This window comes from Puma concolor, chromosome C1 (assembly GCF_028749965.1).
Source record: "Puma concolor isolate L17-30 chromosome C1, mPumCon1.1.hap2, whole genome shotgun sequence".
Taxonomy (NCBI): Eukaryota; Metazoa; Chordata; class Mammalia; order Carnivora; family Felidae; genus Puma; species Puma concolor.
The window spans coordinates 106676015-106696595 of NC_141674.1; the positions used below are offsets into that span (position 1 = coordinate 106676015).

General features: G+C 41.8%; 1 protein-coding gene across 2 annotated transcripts in view; it reads right to left on the reverse strand.

Moving 5' to 3' along the window:
* The window catches only part of POGZ (pogo transposable element derived with ZNF domain), a 53040-nt gene extending 36782 nt beyond the window's left edge, over window positions 1–16258 (reverse strand). For both annotated transcript variants that reach the window (XM_086718195.1, XM_086718194.1), the window contains exon 1: window positions 16006–16258. The gene's annotated coding sequence lies outside the window, so the exon portion shown is untranslated. The remainder of the gene's footprint in view (window positions 1–16005) is intronic.
* Between the last annotated feature and the right edge of the window lie 4323 nt (window positions 16259–20581).

The following is a 20581-nucleotide window of genomic DNA, read 5'->3' on the forward strand; positions in this document are numbered from 1 at the left end:
TTTTTTCTGTCTCTTCTCTATTACTTTGCTTTAAGTGTATTTCTGACTTGGATACTTCTCACATTAACAAACAAACATGTTGAGATTCAATCCTTACCCAATTTAGGGGCATTTTAATTTCTTCTGAAAAACTGCCAGGCAAAAATTGAATTTCAGAAAAGGCCAGCACATAGGGAACACAGTGCCACATCAAGAGGAAAATGTGAGATGGACAGAAAATTTGAGAATCATACCAAAACCAAGTGAAGGGGCAAACTTTCATCATATTATAACAGTGAGTCTCTGAATCAAGACTGTTGTGATTCTTTTCTTCTATTTTTTTAAATGTGATATAAATTCTAATTAAATACAAAAGTAGAGATGTATCTATCACCCACCTTCAAAAATTATCAACCCAAAATTGTTTTATCTATGCCTCCCTTCTTCATCTTATATTGAAGCTAATCTCTACATTATTCATAAATATTTTGGCATGGACCTCTAAAAGATAAGGACCTGAAAGATATAACAAAAGAAAAAAAAATTGTACCATTGCATGCCTAAAAATTGGTAGTCCCTTTTTTTTTCAATATATGCAATGTATTGTCAAATTGGTTTCCATACAACACCCAGTGCTCATCCCAAAAGGTGCCCTCCTCAATACCCATCACCCACCCTCCCCTCCCTCCCACCCCCCATCAACCCTCAGTTAGTTCTCAGTTTTTAAGTCTCTTATGCTTTGGCTCTCTCCCACTCTAACCTTTTTTTTTTTTCTCCTTCCCCCCCCCCCCCCCCATGGGTTTCTGTTAAGTTTCTCAAGATCCACATAAGAGTGAAACCATATGGCATCTGTCTTTCTCTGTACCATACTTTTTAAAAGTTTGCCTGAATTAGGATCCAAATAAGGTCCGTATATTATGATTATTTGATAAGTTTAAGTCTTTTAATTTATAAATCATTTTTTTCCCTCCCTTGCCATTTATTTGTTGAAGAACCAGTTCATCTCTTGTAGATTCTACAACCTGGATATTGTTGATCACATATCCATAGCGTTTACTATATGCCTCTGTCCCCCTGGATATCCTGAAATTGACAGTTGGATCTAGTGGCATGATTATATACAGGATGAACTCTCCCTCCCCCCCCCGAAGACTACTCTTAAGGGTAGAGTTTTCTTCCATCTGGGGGCATGCTCGATGCTGGATCTAATCATTCTAAATCTGTCCTTCATTTATTAACTAGAACGCTTCTATTTAAAAAAACAACAAGTACGGGCACCTGGGTGGCTGAGTTGGTTGAACATTCAACTCTTGATTTTAGCTCAGGTCATGATCTCAGGGTTTTGTGATTTCCAGTTGACTGTGCAGAGCCCACTTTGGATCCTCTGCCCCCTCTCTCTCTGTCCCTCCCCAACTTGTGCTTGTGCTCTCAAAATAAACTTTAAAAAACAAAACAAAAAACCCAAAAAAGCCCAAACATTTATATTATTTGGTTACCCATGGTGCAGTTCACATAGTAAAGTCTTGATTCCTTCTATCTTGCTTTTTTTCCCTTCATTTACCAGTTTTCAAAATAATGATGCAATAGTATTTCACCAAAGTGAATAAGCTTGCTCTTAAACTACCATTATGGTATCATATTTTAAACATAATTTACGTGTTTTGGTCCACTGCAATTATCTTTATTGATACTCAAAAGTGTCCTATTTTGGCCAAACTTCAGCTGGCTTCCCAGTCCTTCTGACACCTTAGTAAAGCGTCTACTAAAATCTTGGCAATCTAATAGCTCCAGGATCAGTTCACATATTTCCTTCCCCAGACCTAGAATATGCCATTTCTTTAAGGAGCTCTGATTCCTATTGATGGGAAATGATGTTCCAAGACCACAGTCTAGATGCTCGGGACCTTTCTGCTCATTTTATTTTTTAAAAGATTTTTAAAAGTTTATTTATTTATTTATTTAGAGAGAGAGAGAGAGAGAGAGAGGGAGAGAACGAGTGGGGGAGGGGCAGAGAGAAGGGGGGCAGAGGATCCAAAGCAGGATCTGTGCTGACAGCAGATAGCCTAATGTGGGGCTCAAACTCACAACCCCAAGATCAAGATCTGCATGCTATTCCAACTGAGCCAGCGAGACGTCCCTCTGCTCACTTTTAATATAAAATTAGGGGCACCTGGGTGGTTTAGTCAATTAAGTGTGACTCCAGATTTTGGCTCAGGTCATGATATCACAGTTCATGAGTTCAATCCCCACATCTGGCTCTGCGTGGACAGGTGGAGGCTGCTTGGGATCCCCCCTGCCCCCGGCTCTCTGCCCCTCTCCTGTTTGCTTGCTCTCTCCCCCTCAAAAAATAAACTACAAAAAAAATTTTTTTAATATAAAATTATCTCCAGGGGCATCTTGGTGCCTCAACTGGTTGAGCATTTGACTCTTAATTTTGGCTAAGGTCATGGTCTCACAGTTAGTGGGATCAAGCCCCAGGATCCGCAGTAAGTGTGGAGCCTGACTGGGATTCTCTCTCTCCCTCTCTCTATGCCCTCCCCTATGTGTACTCTCTCTCTCTCTCTCTCAGAATGAAAAACATTTTAAAAGATAAAATAAAATAATCTTCATATCAACCACCAATTATTAGTCAGCTATCTTCAGTTTCACTCCCATGGCATTTGGCAGAATGTTCCACATCCACAAAGAACATGTTTTAGAAACTAAAAAAATTCTATTTTCTCCTTAAATTATTTGAGATTTCTCAGTCTTGTAACATATTTACTGAGCAAAAAATTCTCATTAATCTCATTACTTCCACTCTTCCCCTATCCCCAACCTCTTCCCTTCCCCTAACAAGAAGGCTGGGTCATTTTCCTGAAGGGCAGAATTTACATATACAGTTGACCCTTGAACAATATGGGTTTGAGCTGGGCAAGCCTACGTATAGATTTTTTTTTTTTTTTCAGTAAACGTACCGGAAAAGTTTGGAGATTTGTGACAATTTGAAAAACCTCACAGATGAACTGTGTAGCCTAGAAATGTCAAAAAACAAAATAAGAAAAAGGTAGCTATGTCTTGAATTCATAAAATACATTTAGATACTCATTTATCATTTACTACCATAAAATATACACAAATTAAAAAAGTCAAAATTCATCAAAATTTACACACCTACAGACTGTACATGGTGGCATTTGCAATAGAGAAATGTAAACAAACATGCAGTATTAAATAACTGCATTAACTGCAGTATATATTGTACTACTGTAATAATTTTGTAGCCACCTCCTATTACTAACTGCAGTGAGCTCAAGCATTGTGGTATCCCAATGTCCCCTTAAAACATCACTTGAGCAGCTGATCTCTCCAGTAAATTGTGTTATCACAGTAAAAAATGATCTCTCACAGTTCTTGCTATTAGCAGTTAAGTTCTTGGGAAGTCAAAAGTTATACGTAGATTTTTGACTGGGGAGGTTATTGGGCTGTTAATATCCATAACCCCCACACCTTTCAAGGGTCAACTGTACTTAAAAATTTTTAAGGACAATCAAAAAGGATACATTTAGTTTAATCAAGTCCTTTGCAAGCAACTATTTTTTGAAAGACAGTCTTTTTTTTAATGTTTATTTATTTTGAGAGAGAGCAGGTATCCAAAGTGGGGAAGGGATAGAGAGAGAGACAGAGAATCCCAAGCAGGCTCTGTGCAGTCAGCACAGAGCCAGGCACGGGCTCAATCTCATGAACCCATGAGATTATGACCTGAGCCAAAAATCAAGAGTCAGACACTTAACTGACTGAGCCACCAAGGTGCCCCTAAAGACAGTCTTTTCTTGAATGCCAAAACAACGACAAATCACCTCAAAGATATCAAACAAATTTCTTAACTATTCCTAACAAAAACTTTATCCACAGCATATAAGCTCAAATAGCTAGCAAGGTTCCTTTCCAAGGTGGAAGGGGGTGGGAGGTTTAGATAAAGCAAAAGGCCTACAACTTGACTTATAAACAAAGACCTTATTTCTCCCTTCAATAAAATTCCCAAGGGAGATAAAAAATTTCATCATGTCCCACTGTTCTCCAGCATATACCAGGCACACAGTGGAGCCTACCTGAGGAAGAAACTTGGGCTTGACAGCTGTTAAAGGGAAACCAAATCATAAAGGGCATCATTAAGGAATCTTCTTCACACATGCCAGTGGATTTTATCCAACTCAATGATACTCAAAAATGTCCAGAAGACATTTGGCAATGTCTACAGAAATTTTTGGTAGACATAACTATAGGTAGGGCTGGGGAGGGCTGCTACTGGCATCCATCTAGTGGGCAGTGGCCAGGGATGCTACTAAACATCCTATAATACACAGGTCAGCTAGGGACTTACCTGCTCTAAAACATCAATAGTGCCAAGATTAAGAAACTCTGATCAAATGGAATCCATGCTCTGAAATGGACATTTTTTTTCAATGTTTAATTTTATTTTTGAAAGAGAGAGAGAGAGCACGCGCACGCACAAACAGGGGAGGGGCAGAAAGAACGAGAGACAGGATCTGAAGCTAGCTCTGTGCTGAGAGTGGAGAGCCCGATGTGGGGCTCAAACTCACAAACCACGAGATCATGATCTGAGCTGAAGTTGGACACTTAACCGACTGAGTCACCCAGGTGGCCCTGAAGGGGAAAATTTTTTTAAAGCTATCATCCCACATTCTATGCATAAAGAACTATCATTTCTTGGGTGCCTGAGTGACTCAGTCGGAGCATCTGACTCTTGATTTCGGCTCAGGTCATGATCTCAGGGTCACAGGATCAAACCTGCATCCAGCTCCACACTGAGCGTGGAACCTGCTTAAGATTCTCTATCTCTCCCTCTGCCCCCTCCCCAACCCGCACTCTTTCTCTCTCAAAATAAATAAATAAACATTAAAAAAAAAAAAAAAAGAAGAAATGGAAATTAGGTTAAAGGACTTTGGGAAATTATATCCACAAAAATTATTCGCTAGTCAATATTGACAATAACATACTGATAGTAACCAATAAAATTAATAGTAACCATAATTTTAGAGGATTGACTGTTTTGAGAAGAAATTAGGTACTTGGGCAAGAAAAGAATGGCACAGAAATTGTCAAATGAACATGAAGATAACATCAAGTTTCACAGATAGATTATAACGTGAAACAAACCTTAAAATCATCTCACGAACCATGACATCATGACTTGAGCCGAAATCAAGAGTTGGATGCTTAACTGACTGAGCCACCCAGGTGCCCCTAATCTCCATTTCTAAATTTCTGGTTTTGACCCCTTTACAATTCCACTATGGTTTGCTTCTGCTAAATATATCTACCCTCCTTGCCTGTCCAACTTCCAACTCATTTTCTCAGAGGGCAGTGAACCAAAAGGACATGAAGCAAACTTACTTCTGCATTCTTTCTCAAAGTCTTGTTGTTATATTTGAACTGTAAGTTACAAAGGTAGCTCTATTATCTCAAACACCAAAAGTTATGACAGTACTTAAGTTTAAACAGAAAAATGTTAGCAGATAATTCAGACTCTGCCTCTCATCAACTGGTGTAAACAACAAACAAGCCACTGACAATTATGGTTAACCTTAATCAAATCAAGGGGTGCTTGGGTGGCTCAGTTGGTTGAGCATCTGACTTCAGCTCAGGTCATGATCTCATGGTTGGTTTCTAGGTTCAAGCCCATATCGGGCTCTCTCCTGACAGCTCAGAGCCTGGAGCCTGCTTTGGATTCTGTGTCTCCCTTTCTCTCTCTGCCTCTCCCCTATTTGTGCTCACTCACTCGAAAATGAAAAATAAACATTAAAAAACCAAAAAAAAACCCCAACAAATCAAGTATTTAAATTTAACTTGCAGTTTGTAGGAAACACAACAATAGAGGAATAAGTTAAGCAGCCGCACAAGAAAATAATGAGGTAAATCCAGGTGGGACATTCTATAAAGAAATAATCAGACAAATGCAGAATAGAGAACATTCTATAAAAGTAGCAACATGTTCTCTTTAAAAATGTGACACACACATACACACACACACACACACACACACACACCCCAAACTAAATTAGAAGACACTAGGGGTTGGGGCACCTGGGTGGCTCAGTTGGTTGAGTGTCCAACTCTTGATTTTGGCTTAGGTCAGGATCCCAAAGTCGTGGGATCAGACTGGTGTCAAACTCCATGCTAAATGTGGAGCCTGCTTGAGATTCTCTCTCTCCCTCTTTCTCTCTGCTCCTCTCCCCACCCCCACCTGCACACACGCACACTCTCTCTCTAAAATAAAAAAAATAAAAAAGAAAGAAACTAAAGAGCCATAAGAAAATGCAACACTTGAACCTTTATTGGATTTTGATTCATATAAAAGCTATAAATGACATTTTGGGAACAAATGAAACATTTGAATATATAGACTACATAATATTTGGTAATTACTTTTAGTTTTTAAAAATTTTTAAAATTTCATGTCCAGTATAGTTAACATACAATGTTAGTTTCAGGTCTGCAACAAAGTGATTCAACAATCCTACACTTTACTCAGCACTCATCAAGAGAAATATACTCTTAACAAAAACGATAGGGGTGCCTGAGAGGCTCAGGCAGTTAAACGTTGGACTCTTGATTTTGGCTCAGGTCATGATCTCAGGGTTGGGGAGTTTGAGCCCTGCATTAGGATCTGCACTGACAGAACTGCAGAGCCTGCTTGGGATTCTGTCTCTTTCTCTCTCTGTCCCTCCGAGGTCCCTCCCAACTTGGGAATTTTTTTTTGAATTTTCTTTAAAAGAACAGTTATGTTAGAGTTATATAGGAGAATGTATTTATTCTTAGCAAGTGCCTGAAATATTTAGTGGAAATGTCATGATTTTCAAGTGGCTTAGCAAACATATGCATATTTTAGTGCTTTCTTATAGACATTAGTATGTTAAAACACCATTGTGTCTAGGTAAGAGGTTCACTGTCATACACCTTGTACTCTTTCACTTTCATGTGCATGACGTTTTCTTTAAAAAAAAAAAAAAATGTTTATTTACTTTTGAGAGACAGAGCATGAGTAGGGAAGGGGCAGAGAGAGAGGGAGACACAGAATTTTAAGCAGGCTCCAGGCTCTGAGCTGTCAGCACAGAGCCCAACGCGGGGCTCAAACCCACGAACCATGAGATCATGACCTGGACCGAAGTCAGATGCCCAACCAACTGAGCCACCCAGGTGCCCCCATGCATGAAATTTTCTTAATAAAAAAGTTGCGGGAAATCAGATGAATAAGGTCTGACAATCTAATATAAAACATGACTATACTTGGTAACACTGTACCATATCACTGAAATTTGCTGAATAGAACTTAAATGTTCTCACATGCAGAAAAAATAAATGTGAGGTGATGAATGTGTTCATTAACTAGATGGAGGGAATCCTTTTACAATGTACATGAAATCATCATATGTACACTTGAAATATCTTACATTTTGGCAATTATACTTCAATAAGGTTGAAATTTAAAAAAAAAGTTGGGCGTAAAAACCACCTATTCATATTTTGGTTATGATATTTTTGCACTACCATATTCTGCCACTATCCTTTTGCCATTTACTAAATCAAACTGGTAGCCTTGTTGATTTTCTATTTAACTTGTTCTTATTTCTAGGAGCAATTTTCACATAGATTCGCATATACACATTTCTTAAAACATACATAATTAATGTTAGAAAAAATGTATTTAAGGTGGATTATGTTGGCTACCAAGGAGGTACTGTAAGAGGAGACAGACTCTGCCATCTTCCATTAAGCCAACCCATTATTTGACATCTTAGTAACCTATTTGGTCTCTGTATTTTACAGCAGTAATTGTAGTGACAACCTAATTTTTGTATACTTAGACTTTACTCAATAATGTGGCTCACACAGGACTATTAGCAATTCCCACAGTCTTTTAAGTCTTTGTCATTCATCTTTCCACCCATAATATGGGTATACCAGACATACCTTTCTAGGGAGAAGTGAACTACACCTTAAGCACTGGCAAATATGGTAATCTATACTCAGATCCTAGCTAATCAGTAGAAGTCTACATAATTGAAAAGATACAAAGAGAATCTTTACAAACAACCTGTTATTTAAAAGTGACAAGGTGTGCCTGGGTGGCTCAAACGGTTAAGCATCTGACTCCTGATTTCCACTCAGGTCATGATCTCACAGTTCCTGGGGCTTGGTTTGTGGGATCAAGCCCCATGTTGGGCTCAAGCTGAGGCTGCTTGGGATCCTCTCTGCCCCTTCCCCCTTCCCATTCATTCTCTCTCTCACACACAAAATGAATACATTAAAAAAAAACAAAACAACTGGCTGGCTCAGTTACTTGAGCGTCGGACTTCGGCTCAGGTCATTATCTCACGGTTCCTTCGTGATTTGAGCCAGCAGTTGGGCTCTGTGCTGACAGCTCAGAGCCTGGAGCCTGCCTCAGATTCTGTGTCTCCCTCTCTCTCTGCCCCCTCCTCTACTTGTGTACACACACACACACACACACACACACACAATGCTCTCTCTCAAAAATAAACAAACATTACAAAAACAAAAATTTTAAGAACATACCCTCTTACTCTAGGGTAAGAAATAATAATCCTCAAAACAACTGGCATCTATTTTCAAGTTATCTCAATTTTTGTCTAGATTAATTCTAGAAAACCTATAGAGCTGACTACTTAATATGGCTATAAAATTACCGTTAAACCTGTAAGAAGCTTTTATTGTCTTTTGCATGACTGATTTCATCCCTTACAGAATCTAACAGTTGTAGAACCACACACATAATATTCACAATGTGTTCCTCAACAGTGTTAATAACCTAATGCTCCCAAACACAAAATACTTTCAATTTACCAGGCAGCAAATCTATCAAGAAGCACCCAGGTAAGAGCTCTGTGCTCTTTACTAAAATAACTAAAGTAAGCAGTAAGTTCTCTATTTTTAAAGGGTTCAATATTCAGGGGTCCCTTTCCCAAGAAGCTTTTCTTCGCTGACAGTTGTGTGACCTATATTCCATTTCTACTCCCTTGATTTCATTTAACTCTTCTAAATACTAGTAATATGTTAGTCTATTTCCCTTTTCTCCTCCTGAGTTATACGTAAAAATGTTTTTTGTGGATATGGCTTTATTATCACAAACCCGAATGCCAAGACTATTTCCCTTTTCTCCTCCTGAGTTATACGTAAAAATGTTTTTTGTGGATATGGCTTTATTATCACAAACCCGAATGCCAAGAATCTATCAAAGTCTTATTACATTGATATGATAAAGGCACCAAACAGCTCTAGGGTTTGTAATTTAAATCAGAAATCACCACCCTCAGGGTGCCTGGGTGGTTCAGTCGGTTAAGTCCGACTCTTGATTTCGGCTGTGGCCACAATCTCATGGTTTGCTGGTTCAGGATCCCAGGCCATCAGCCTGGAGCTTGCTTGGGGATTGATTCCCTGCCTCTCAAAATACATAAATAAACTTTTAAAAAAAGCATTGGGGGTAGCTGGATGGCTCAGTTGGTTAAGCATCCAACTTCGGCTCAGGTCATGATTTCATAGGTTGTGAGTTCGAGCCCCACGTCAGGCTCTGTGCTGACAGCTCAGAGCCTGGAGCCTGCTTCAGATTCTGTGTCTCCCTCTCTCTCTCTGCCCCTCCCCTGCTGTGCTCTCCCTCCCCCTCTCAAAAATAAACAAACTTAAAAAAATAATAATAAAATGAAAAAAAAGAAATCTCCACCCTCAACAGAAAGACATACAGTAAAACCTTGGCTTGCGAGCATAGTTTGTTCTGGAAACATGCTTGTAATCCAAAGCACTCGTATATCAAAGCGAAATTTCCCCATAAGAAATAACAGAAACTCAGATGATCCATTCCACACCCAAAAATACTCATGTAAAAATGATTACAATATTGCAATATAAAATAATAAAGAAAATACAAAATATAAAGAAAAATAAATAAATTAACCTGCACTTACCTTTGAAAACCTTCGTGGCTGGTGTGAGGGAGACAAGAGAGAGGAGGGTTATTGTGTAGGACGACTTTCACTATCACTAATGGAATCACTGCTATGTATTGGCTCAATGCAATCTTTCTCTTTTCGTGCAACTTTAACAAGGAACCTATCCAATGACACTTACTTTTGCCTCCTTTTGAGGATTTCGCGGAAATGTGACATTGCATTGTCGTTAAACAGATTCATCGCTTGCACTGCTACAGCCTTATTCAGGTGGTGCTTTTCTACAAAATTTTGCACTGTTTCCCACATTTTACACATCTCCCTAATCTCATCTGAAGTGAGGGATTCCTCTGCCTTTTTCTCCTCTGCAGACGAGATCTCCTCCATAACCTTTTGCTGTTGCTCGCGATGCAGATCCATCAGTTCATCGGTGGTCAGCTCCTGACCATGTTCCTCCACCAGCTCCTGGATGTCATCCTCGCTCACCTCTAGGCCCATGGTCTTCCCCAAGGACACAATTTCATCGACAACTGGCGCCTCCTGTTCATGAGCAAGCCCCTCTAGGTCATGTCCAAGAACACAATCAGGCCACAGTTTTCTCCAAGCAGAACAGAGGGTTCTCTTGGTGACCCCATCCCAGGCTTTATCAATGATCTTCAGGCAGTTCACGATGTGGAAATGATTTTTCCAAAACTCTCGTAGAGTAAGGTTTGTTCCTTTGGTCACCTCAAAGCATTGCTGAAATAGTGCTTTGATGTAAAGCTTTTTAAAGTTTGAAATGACCTGCTGATCCATGGGCTGGAGGATTGGAGTGGTGTTGGGAGGAAGGAACTTGCCCTTAATGAACTCGAATTCCTCCAGTAAGTCGTCCTCAAAGCCTGGAGGATGAGCAGGAGCATTATCCATGACCAGCAAGGCTTTGAGTGGCAGATTCTTTTCTAAAAGGTATTTCTTCACTGCAGGACCAAAGACCTCGTTGATCCACTCAATGAACAACATACGAGTGACCCAAGCCTTGCTGTTGGACCGCCACATAACGTTTAACTGGCTCTTCTGAACCTTGCATTTCTTGAAGGCTCGTGGATTCTCAGAATGATACACAAGCAGGGGCTTGACTTTAAAATCCCCGCTTGCATTAGCACAAAACAAGAGGGTGAGATGGTCTTTCATGGGCTTGTGACCAGGCATTGCATTCTCTTCTTCTGTAATGTAGGTCCTCTTTGGCATCTTTTTCCAAAAAAGCCTCGTCTCATCACAGTTAAAAACTTGTTCTGGCAGGTAACACTCAGAAACCATGAGCTTCTGGAACTCAGTAGCGAATGCCTCAGCTGCCTTAGCGTCCAAACTTGCAGCTTCTCCGTGCTTCGCAACACTACGGATGCCACTTCTCCTTTTAAAGTTATCAAACCATCCCCTGCTTGCCTTGAAGCCTTCTTCTTTTTCTGTTGACGTACCTGGCAGTTTACTTACAAGGTCAGTGTACAAGGCCTTTGCCTTCTCACAGATAAAATTCTCAGTCACAGTATCACCTGCTAGTTGCTTCTCGTTTATCCAAACCAGAAGCAACTTCTCTACATCTTCCAGAACACGTGGCCGTTGCTTTGATATTCTCGTGACTCCTTTTGCTGCATCTAGCCCCCTTATTTCTTCTTTCTTCTTTAATATTGTACAAATGGTCGACGTAGACTTCTTATAAAATCTTGCAATTTCAGCCACTCGCATACCTCGTTCATACTTCTTGATGATCTCCTTCTTAACTTCCACTGTAATCATCTCCTTCTTCTTACCACCTTTCTTTTCAACATTTTTCCGCCTGGGGGCCATTGTATACGCTTGCACGGATGTTGACTACAGTACAGTATTAATAAACTCTTGTTACCGTATTTAATGTAATTGGCAATAAGGCAGCAGAGGAAAGGGTCTATATCTGCAGGCAGCCTGACCTAGAATGAAGCAAAGCATTCCTAAGCTTACTCTTGTATGGAAAAGCAAAGGACTGTCCATAGGTGCTTTGAAGTGACAAAACATACACTAGTGCCAGCTGTGGGCACCTTCCAACGTTCTGAAAGATCACTGATTTCTGCCAGATGCTGCGGCCTGAGACCGAGCATCTGGGCATGGGAGACCATCACCCACAAGCCCGTAGAGAAAGAAGAACCACTGGCTCAGTTGTGATCATGTGACATTCAGTGTCACATACTACTTGTATTGCAAGACATCGCTAGTTTATCAAGTTTAAATTTATTAGAAATGTTTGCTCGTCTTGCAGAACACTCGCAGAACAAGCTACTCGCAATCCAAGGTTTTACTTGTATGTAGAATAAAGACTGAAAAGTTACCTGGAATATACTTTAATACAATACCAGGCGTTATTCACCTCAATGAATTCTCACAATTATACATCCTAAGTACTACATTTTACAAATGAGGTTAAAATGGAGGTTTAGAGAGATTAAGTAACTTGCCCAAGGTTAAAGTTAGTAGATAACACACCAAGACTCGAATCAAAGTTTTTCTGTAAAATTCTCCCCCAAGCCACTGCCTCTTCCATTACTAACTCCAACACACACCTGTAAATTCTCCAGAAGTTCCTACATTGAGGCAGATTTGGATAATCTCAGAAGCAGAAGCATAGAACAACACCCAGTGATTCTCAAATGTTTTGGTTTCAGGACCGCTTTACATTCTTAAAATTATTGAGGACCTCAAAAAGTTTTTATTTATGTGGATTCTATCTTTTGATATTTACCATGTAAAGCCTTAAAACAAAAAAAGTTAAATACTTATCAACACAATTAACAATAACAAACCATCAAAGTTAATATAAAGAACACTTTCAATTAGAAGTTATCTTTTTCCCCAAAATAATTAGAAAAGTAATATTGTTTTACATTTTTGCCAATTGTTTAGGTATAGCTTAATAGAAGGCAGTTGGATTCTCATAGCTGCGTATGCATTCAGTCTGTTTGCTGTATGTTGTTTTCGTTAAGTATACGACTAGCCTCACACAGCAGAAAAAAAGAAGTCTTCTGAAAACCTTTTCAGATAGCTGTGTATATTGACACAATACTAAAACTCAAAAAATGGTAGTTTCTTAAATAAGTTACATCTTGGAATCTGAATCCCTATCAACCCACTTTTTGTATTTTCTTACATTAAAATCCACTGATGTACCTTGCATTTTGAAAGCATCATTTACCCATGATATTTTGAAACATCACACATTGGTCACTTGGAAAATACAAATTTACTGAAATGTCCAGGTTCCAAATGTTGACACATTTCACTAGAATTATAAATATAATTTTAAAAATACTTAAAAATCACAGTCATTAACACTGATGCTACAAGAAAAGTCTTTAAAGTACTGGGAAGCTGTCAAACCTGAGAGGTCAACTTTTTTAAAAGTTTATTTTGAGACAGAGAAAGATAGGGTACACACGCGAGATGTCAACTTTGAACAAATTCTTATTTTCACGCTCAAATTTTTATCATTGGTAACAAATACTTAGTCAACGGTTTTCCTTGAAGTGACAAGCTCACTTCATTTTCAGAAAATATCTGCCAGGGGTGCCTGGGTGGCTCAGTTGGTCGGACTCTTGATTTCTGCTCAGGTCATAATCCCAGGGTCGTGGGATGGGGCCCCACATCAGGCTCTGTGCTGAGCATGGAACCTGCTTAAGATTCTTTCTCCCTCTGCCCCACTCATGCTCAGTCTCTTTAAAAAAAAACAAACTACCAAACATTAAAGTGTGAAAATAACTAGTCAGTCGTTCTTTCAAGTAAAAATGCAGCTCATAACTCAATCTCACAAGTGCTTTTTCTTATGCGAAGGATCATACCTCCTTAGGCCGCAAGTGTCTTTTCTTAAAAAACTAAAAAGAGGGGCGCCTGGGTGGCGCAGTCGGTTAAGCGTCCGACTTCAGCCAGGTCACGATCTCGCAGTCCGTGAGTTCGAGCCCCGCGTCGGGCTCTGGGCTGACAGCTCAGAGCCTGGAGCCTGTTTCCGATTCTGTGTCTCCCTCTCTCTCTGCCCCTCCCCTGTTCATGCTCTGTCTCTCTCTGTCCCAAAAATAAATAAATGTTGAAAAAAAAATTAAAAAAAAAAAAAAAAAAACTAAAAAGACATCCACTCAAGGGTTGAGATTTTTTAATTTATTTTAAAAGCACCTGCAGGACAGGGGCAAACAGAGAGGGCGGCATCCCTGCTGCCCAGGCAGAGTCCCATGCAGGGCTCCATCACAGAAGGGTGGGATCATGACCTGAGAAGAAATCAAGACCCCGACACTTAACGACTGAACCAATCAGGTGCCCCAATTAATAAATCACTTTTACTGCTTCATCAAGGGCATTCTCACATGGAATGTCATGCAACCGCCTTGCTTTGTGCTAAGGCACCACCAGCAGTTTTACCCAGCTTTGCTTTTGGATCATCAGTGCAAATGTCACTGAAAAGAAATGAGTAACATCTTAGTATCACCTATTTTGAAAATAGTTATGACCTCTCGGCTCCCCTGAAAGGCTTTATGCTAAACCAAAATTCTCAATGTGGTAGTTGCCTTAATTAGCCTCAGCTAAAGGACTGTGGGTTAAAAATGTAGAGAAGATGGCACCCCCCCCATCCTGCCCAAAGAGACTTAGGGATGAGCCCCCCCCCCAAAAAAACCCCAGCACTTTCATCAATCTCCAAGGTACTTTTTATGTATCCCTAATAAGTGTGCGAACCAGTTGGAATTCAGAGTCCAATTCCCAGGGCCAAGAGCAACCTAGGGGTCTGGACATCGGTTTATCAACAAGCAGCCTCCCCTCCCCCCCACCCCCGCTTCCTCTCTAGCTAGGTGGGAATCCTTAGAAAGTAGAACTCCGTTTCTGTGGGGTTTTGAGCTGCGGTGGATAGTGTCCAAGAGCGTAGAAGGCTAGGCTACAATCTGCACCAAGAAGGCGGTTGTTCTGAGATAGTAAAACGGTCTCCCAATTTCCATCTCGAAAACGAGATTGGGCTAAATGACTTCCAAGACTCTTCTCAGCCCCACCTTTTTCTGAGCTGAGAATGTCCAAATAAGTGAGAAGAAATACGTCCAGTGTTATTAACAGTTTGGGGAAATCCCGCGTCTGACGGGAGGAAATCTGGGTAACTCGCAGAAAGAAGGGAAAGCAGGTGGATCAACGACATCACTCTTTCCAGTAGGTGATGAGAATCTAGAAAAAAATAGTCCCTGGGATAAACATGGCGCCCACCGCGGCAGGATATAAACACCAGAAATAAAGATATTCCGCCCCATCCCATTTTATAAATCACGGCGCCATCGCAAAAATATTTTAGGTCCGAGGGAGGAGACTTTGTAAACTAACTGCAGTGCACTAAAGCCTAGGATGTACTATTGGACCGAGCAGAGATTACATAACACAAGGGAGCGGCACAGCGATCACTCATTTACTAGCTCGAGCTCAAAAAGAGCGCCCCACTCCTTCGCCGGCGGGGACGCGGCGGGAGAACCGAGCGCTACCCAACCCCCCGGGACGTCACCTCGGCGCCGCCTCGCCCCCTTGCCCGCCCCTCCCGCCGCGCCCCGGCGTCTCGCAGCCGCCCGCGCCCCCGCCCCCGCCCCCTTCCCCGCGGGCCGCCGCCGCCCGCGCCCGCGCCCGCCCACTCCTCCGAGACGCCTCGCGCCGGGCGTGCGTGTGGACGTCGGATGTGTGCGGGGCCGTGGGGCGCGAGTGCGCGCGCGCGCGCGCCGCGGCGGACGCCGGGGGGCGGGGGCGGCCGGCAAGCAGGCAGGGGCCGCCCGGCCCGGCCCGCCGCGCGATTCCCGCGGTTCCCGGAGCGCACGCACTCACTCTCGCGCTCGCGCGCCGCACCCCACGCCCGCCGCCGCCGCGGGCCGCGCCGCCACTCGCGGGGGGCGGGGGCGCGCGCCACCGGGCCCCTGCCCCCACCCCTCGCGCAACCGCCCCATCCCCCTCTCATTGTCTCGCCTCGGAGCGCCTCGCCGAGCGAAAAGATAACGGAACCCCCGGGAGAAGGGGGTGGGGAGAGAGAAGGCTCGCCCGCTCGCTCACTCACCTCCCGTGGTCGTCGCCGCCGGTAGTCTGACCCGAGGAAGGCGCCGTCGCCTTAAAGGGACCTTGCACCCGGCGCCGGGAGAAGGGGGTGGGAGCAGGGGAGGGGACGGGGGCTTGGGGGAGACGGCTGAGAGGGAACCGTGGAGAGCGCGTCTCCCCGAGGGTGAAAGGAAACCTCCCTCGGGTTCGAGTGATTTGGGGTGGATTTTTTTTCCCGAGGGGGGCGGGGGGGCCCCGAGGGAGGGGGGTGGGGGGGCCAAGGAATGCGGCTCCGTGTACGGGAGCTGGCGCGGGGGAGAGAGACGCCGACTCCCCCCACCGACCCTCTCGCCCCGCGGAGGGATACGTCTCGTCACTTCCGCCCTCCCCCTCTCGTGGCCTTTCAATTGGTTGGAGTGCCTGGAACGTCATGAGCTCATCCTAACCCTTGCCCGGGCTTCTTTTCTAGTCAAGTTTGTCTGGGCCTGCAAATAAATAAATAAATAAGATTATTATTATTTTTTTTTAATGAAATAAGGAATAATTAGCTTCAGAAGCAACATCTAAATTTCGGTGAGAAAAATGGGATTTCCAGAGAAAATATTCCCAATTCATTTGCCTGGACTTTCCAAGGAAATTTTGGGAATCTCCCCACTTTCCACTCAAGACTTGTACCTAACCTAGAGGGGACCCTCATACCTCAGGCCAGATGGTGAGGCCCAGTGGCACCAACAACTGTCATTGGAACAAAGGCAGCAAAATGGCACACACGCTTCCTCAAGAGACATTCAGCCAAGGAGCCTTATGGCAGTAGCCTTAACTTTTAAAAGCGAATTTTACCCTAACCCTTCTGGAGTCTGTAAAGAAATATCACATGATTGTCTATCCAAGTAATTCATGTATGGAAACTGCTTTGAAGTCATTGTGAAAAGACTCAGCAGAGATCCTCGATTCTAAAAAAATCATAGATTCGATATCGGTGCTTTTTGCTCCAATCAAGGCTGAGATGGGTTGGCCCAAAGAAATTGATTAGTCCATTCAAGACCATCCACCTGTAATTTTTCCCCCAAACAAAAAGTAACTTCTTTTCCAGGTAGCTAAGAAATTTCGTCCTTTTTCACTTACTGAGATAATATTTTAATATTTTCTTCGGGTATGTGAGGATGTTGTTGCTCTCTAAGCAATGCACACATATTTGCTCCAGACCAAATGTAAATCGAAGTACTATGTGAGAGACTGGGGAGATTCAAAATCATATTTATCCATTTTTTTAAATATATGTATACTCCGTCAGACTGAAAATAGGCAATGGAAGTAGGCATTCCAAATTGCACACGTGTGTGCATGCGATGCCACCCATTTTCATGCCACTTCATCCCATATCATACCAAGAACATGTGAATAATTTGAACTTGTCGTTTTTAGCAAGAACTTTATTATTTGGATTAAAGAAATCAATAATCCTTCTGAAAGTACTTCTGAAGCCTTTCCAGACCTGATCTGGAAAACCCCATGATGGAATTATGGAATCAATCACCAGAGGACAAATTCTACACGAAGCTCAAATCCTATTTTATGCTTTCCTGCAATAATTGTAATTCATTACAATGTTATTTGCCTATGAAATATTCTTGTTGAAATGTATTTTGCCATGCTGCAGTGCCAGATGCTCTCTGCCAAATAAGGTCTAGTCCAGCGGACTGTACCATGCACTGTTGACCAATAACCATTAGCATACCATACTGAAAATGCATCATGCATCCATTCACTTATTCAACACATTTTTATTGAGTACTTTGCTATATTCAGGCACTGTTCTAGGTGCTGGGAGTACAGCAACAAAGAAAAAATCCCGGAACTCGTGAAACTCGTACTCTAGTGAGAAGAGACATACAAAATACACACAAACAAATTGTTCCAATATCTATTGTTGAATAACAAATGGCCCCCAAACTTAGTGGTTTAGAACAATAACAATTTTACTATTATCTCTCATGGTTCTGGGAGGTGATTAAGCTAAGTTAAGCAGTTCTCATTTGGAGTCTCATGCAGGGGCTGGGGCTGAAGTCATCTCAAAAGCTTCCTCAAACATCTAGAGGTTGGTGATGGCTGTTGGTGAGAACAGCTGGCTGTTTGGCCTCTCCATGTGGCCTAGGCTTCCTCATGTCACAGTGGCTGAGTTCCAAGATTGAGTGCCTTATAATGACCAGGCAGAGATTGTATGGCTTTTTGTGACCTAGCCTCAGGGGTCACACAGCATCACTTCTACCACAATTACAGGCTGCCCTCCATTTGAGGCCAGCCTCAAACATCTCTCAAAGGAAGTCGTAGAAATATCACATTGTAAGAAGAGTATGTGGCATAGGAAATCTTGTTGTGACCATCTTGGAAAATATAACCTACCACACATTACATAAGTAAATATACGGTAGGTGATAACGTGATAGGTGCAATGGATGGGGAAAAAGGCAGGAGAAAGGGGGATTTGGGAGTGTGGTACAGAGGTGGGGGTGGGAATGTTGTTTTTTTATGTGGGGTGGCTGGAAAAGTCTCCATTTTTTTTAATATACATATTTTATTTTATTTTATTTTATTTTATTTTATTATTTTTTAAAATTTACATCCATGGGGCGCCTGGGTGGCTCAGTCGGTTGAGCGTATGACTTCAGCTCAGGTCATGATCTCGCAGTTTGTGGGTTCGAGCCCTGCGTCGGGCTCTGTGCTGACACCTCAGAGCCTGGAGAGCCTGCTTTGGATTCTGTGTCTCCTTCTCTTTCTGCCCCTCTCCCACATGTGCTCTATCTCTCTCTGTCTCTCAAAAATAAATAAACGTAAAATAAGTAAAAAAAAATTTACATCCAAATTAGTTAGCATGTAGTGCAACAATGATTTCAGGAGTAGATTCCTTAGTGCCCCTTACCCATTTAGCCCATCCCCCCTCCCACAACCCTCCAGTAACCTTCAGTTTGTTCTTCATATTTATGAGTCTCTTCTGTTTTGTTCCCCTCCCTGTTTTTATATTATTTCTGTTTCCCTTCCCTTATGCTCATCTGTTTTGTCTCTTAAAGTCCTCATATGAGTGAAGTCATATGATATTTGTCTTTCTCTGACTAATTTCACTTAGCGTAATTCTCTCCAGTTCCATCCACGTAGTTGCAAATGGCAAGATTTTATTCTTTTTGATTGCCGAGTGATACTCCATTGTATGTGTGTGTGTGTGTGTGTGTATATATATATATATATATATATATATATATATATATATATGTGTGTGTGTGTGTGTGTATGTTGTGTGTATATATATATATATATATATATATATACATATGTACACACCACATACCACATCTTCTTTATCCATTCATCTATCGATGGACATTTGGGCTCTTTCCATACTTTGGCTATTGTTGACAGTGCTGCTATAAACATGGGGGTGCATGTGTCCCTTCAAAACAGCACAACTGTATCCCTTGGACAAATGGAAAAGGCTCCATTATTAAGGTGACATTTGGGGGCAGACCTGAAGAAAGTGAAGCCAATTTCAAGTTTTACTCTTATTAAAAGTTAAATCATTGGAGGATTTTGAGCTGAAGAGTGACCTAACATTTTTAAAGGAACACTCTGGCTGCTGGTAGATGCAAGGAGTATGTGCAAGAAGATGACTTAGGAGACTAGTGCAATAATCCAGGTGAGAGATGATGCTGGCCTGGACCCAGGTGGGGACCATGAGCTGCTACTTCAACTGAGTGAGTTCTGTGGTGTGTCGTTTACTTCTCTGTGACCTATATTTTGGTAATTTCATTTGTGCCCTGGAAGACAGTTTTGACCCATAATGGCTAATAAAATGTGTGAATGATGGTGCTCTGCCTGCCACAAAGAAATAAAGGAAGAACTTCATGCTGATCATAAATGAGAGTTTTTTGGGTTTTGGAGGCACCTTTGAGGATCGAGTTCAGGAAGCAAAGGTAAGGACCAAAAGGCGCTCAGGGAATGGGGTAAGCTCTTTGACATTATAAGAGATGTCCTAACTGTGCCACAGCCTGGGAGGATTCATCAACTGTTGAATGATTAATTGCCAGAAGAAATCACTAATAGAGACATAACTTCAGGGGATGTAAAGAGAACTCTACCACCTTACAACACTGGAGGAACATCTCCAAAAGGACTCAATACTTAGTGCTCCCATTTCCAGAAATGTAATCCCTGTGCTAAAGAGAGAATGCCCATATTTATTTGGACAGTGTTGGAACATTTTGATGTCCTCAGCTGACACACAATTTTTAGAGTGAATAAGCCTGATAGCTGTGATTTCTTATATCTGACCCATCTGGGTAATGATGGGAAACCAAAGCAGTGAGCAAATAACCTGGATTAAATCCTTAGAATTCAATTCATATGTGCTTTGACAACGTGTTGGGGAAGGGCCTGAAAGCCATTCCAGTTTGGTGTATTGAAGAAATTGTACCCTAATACTGCTGCTAAAAGTCTACCCCAGTCTTCAGTAGCCAACTTAGAAAAATTGAATCCTCTCCATATGGATTTCTAAGAAAGAAGGTCAAAAGTTAATGGAAGTCCCAAGTTGGGCATTTCACAGTTAG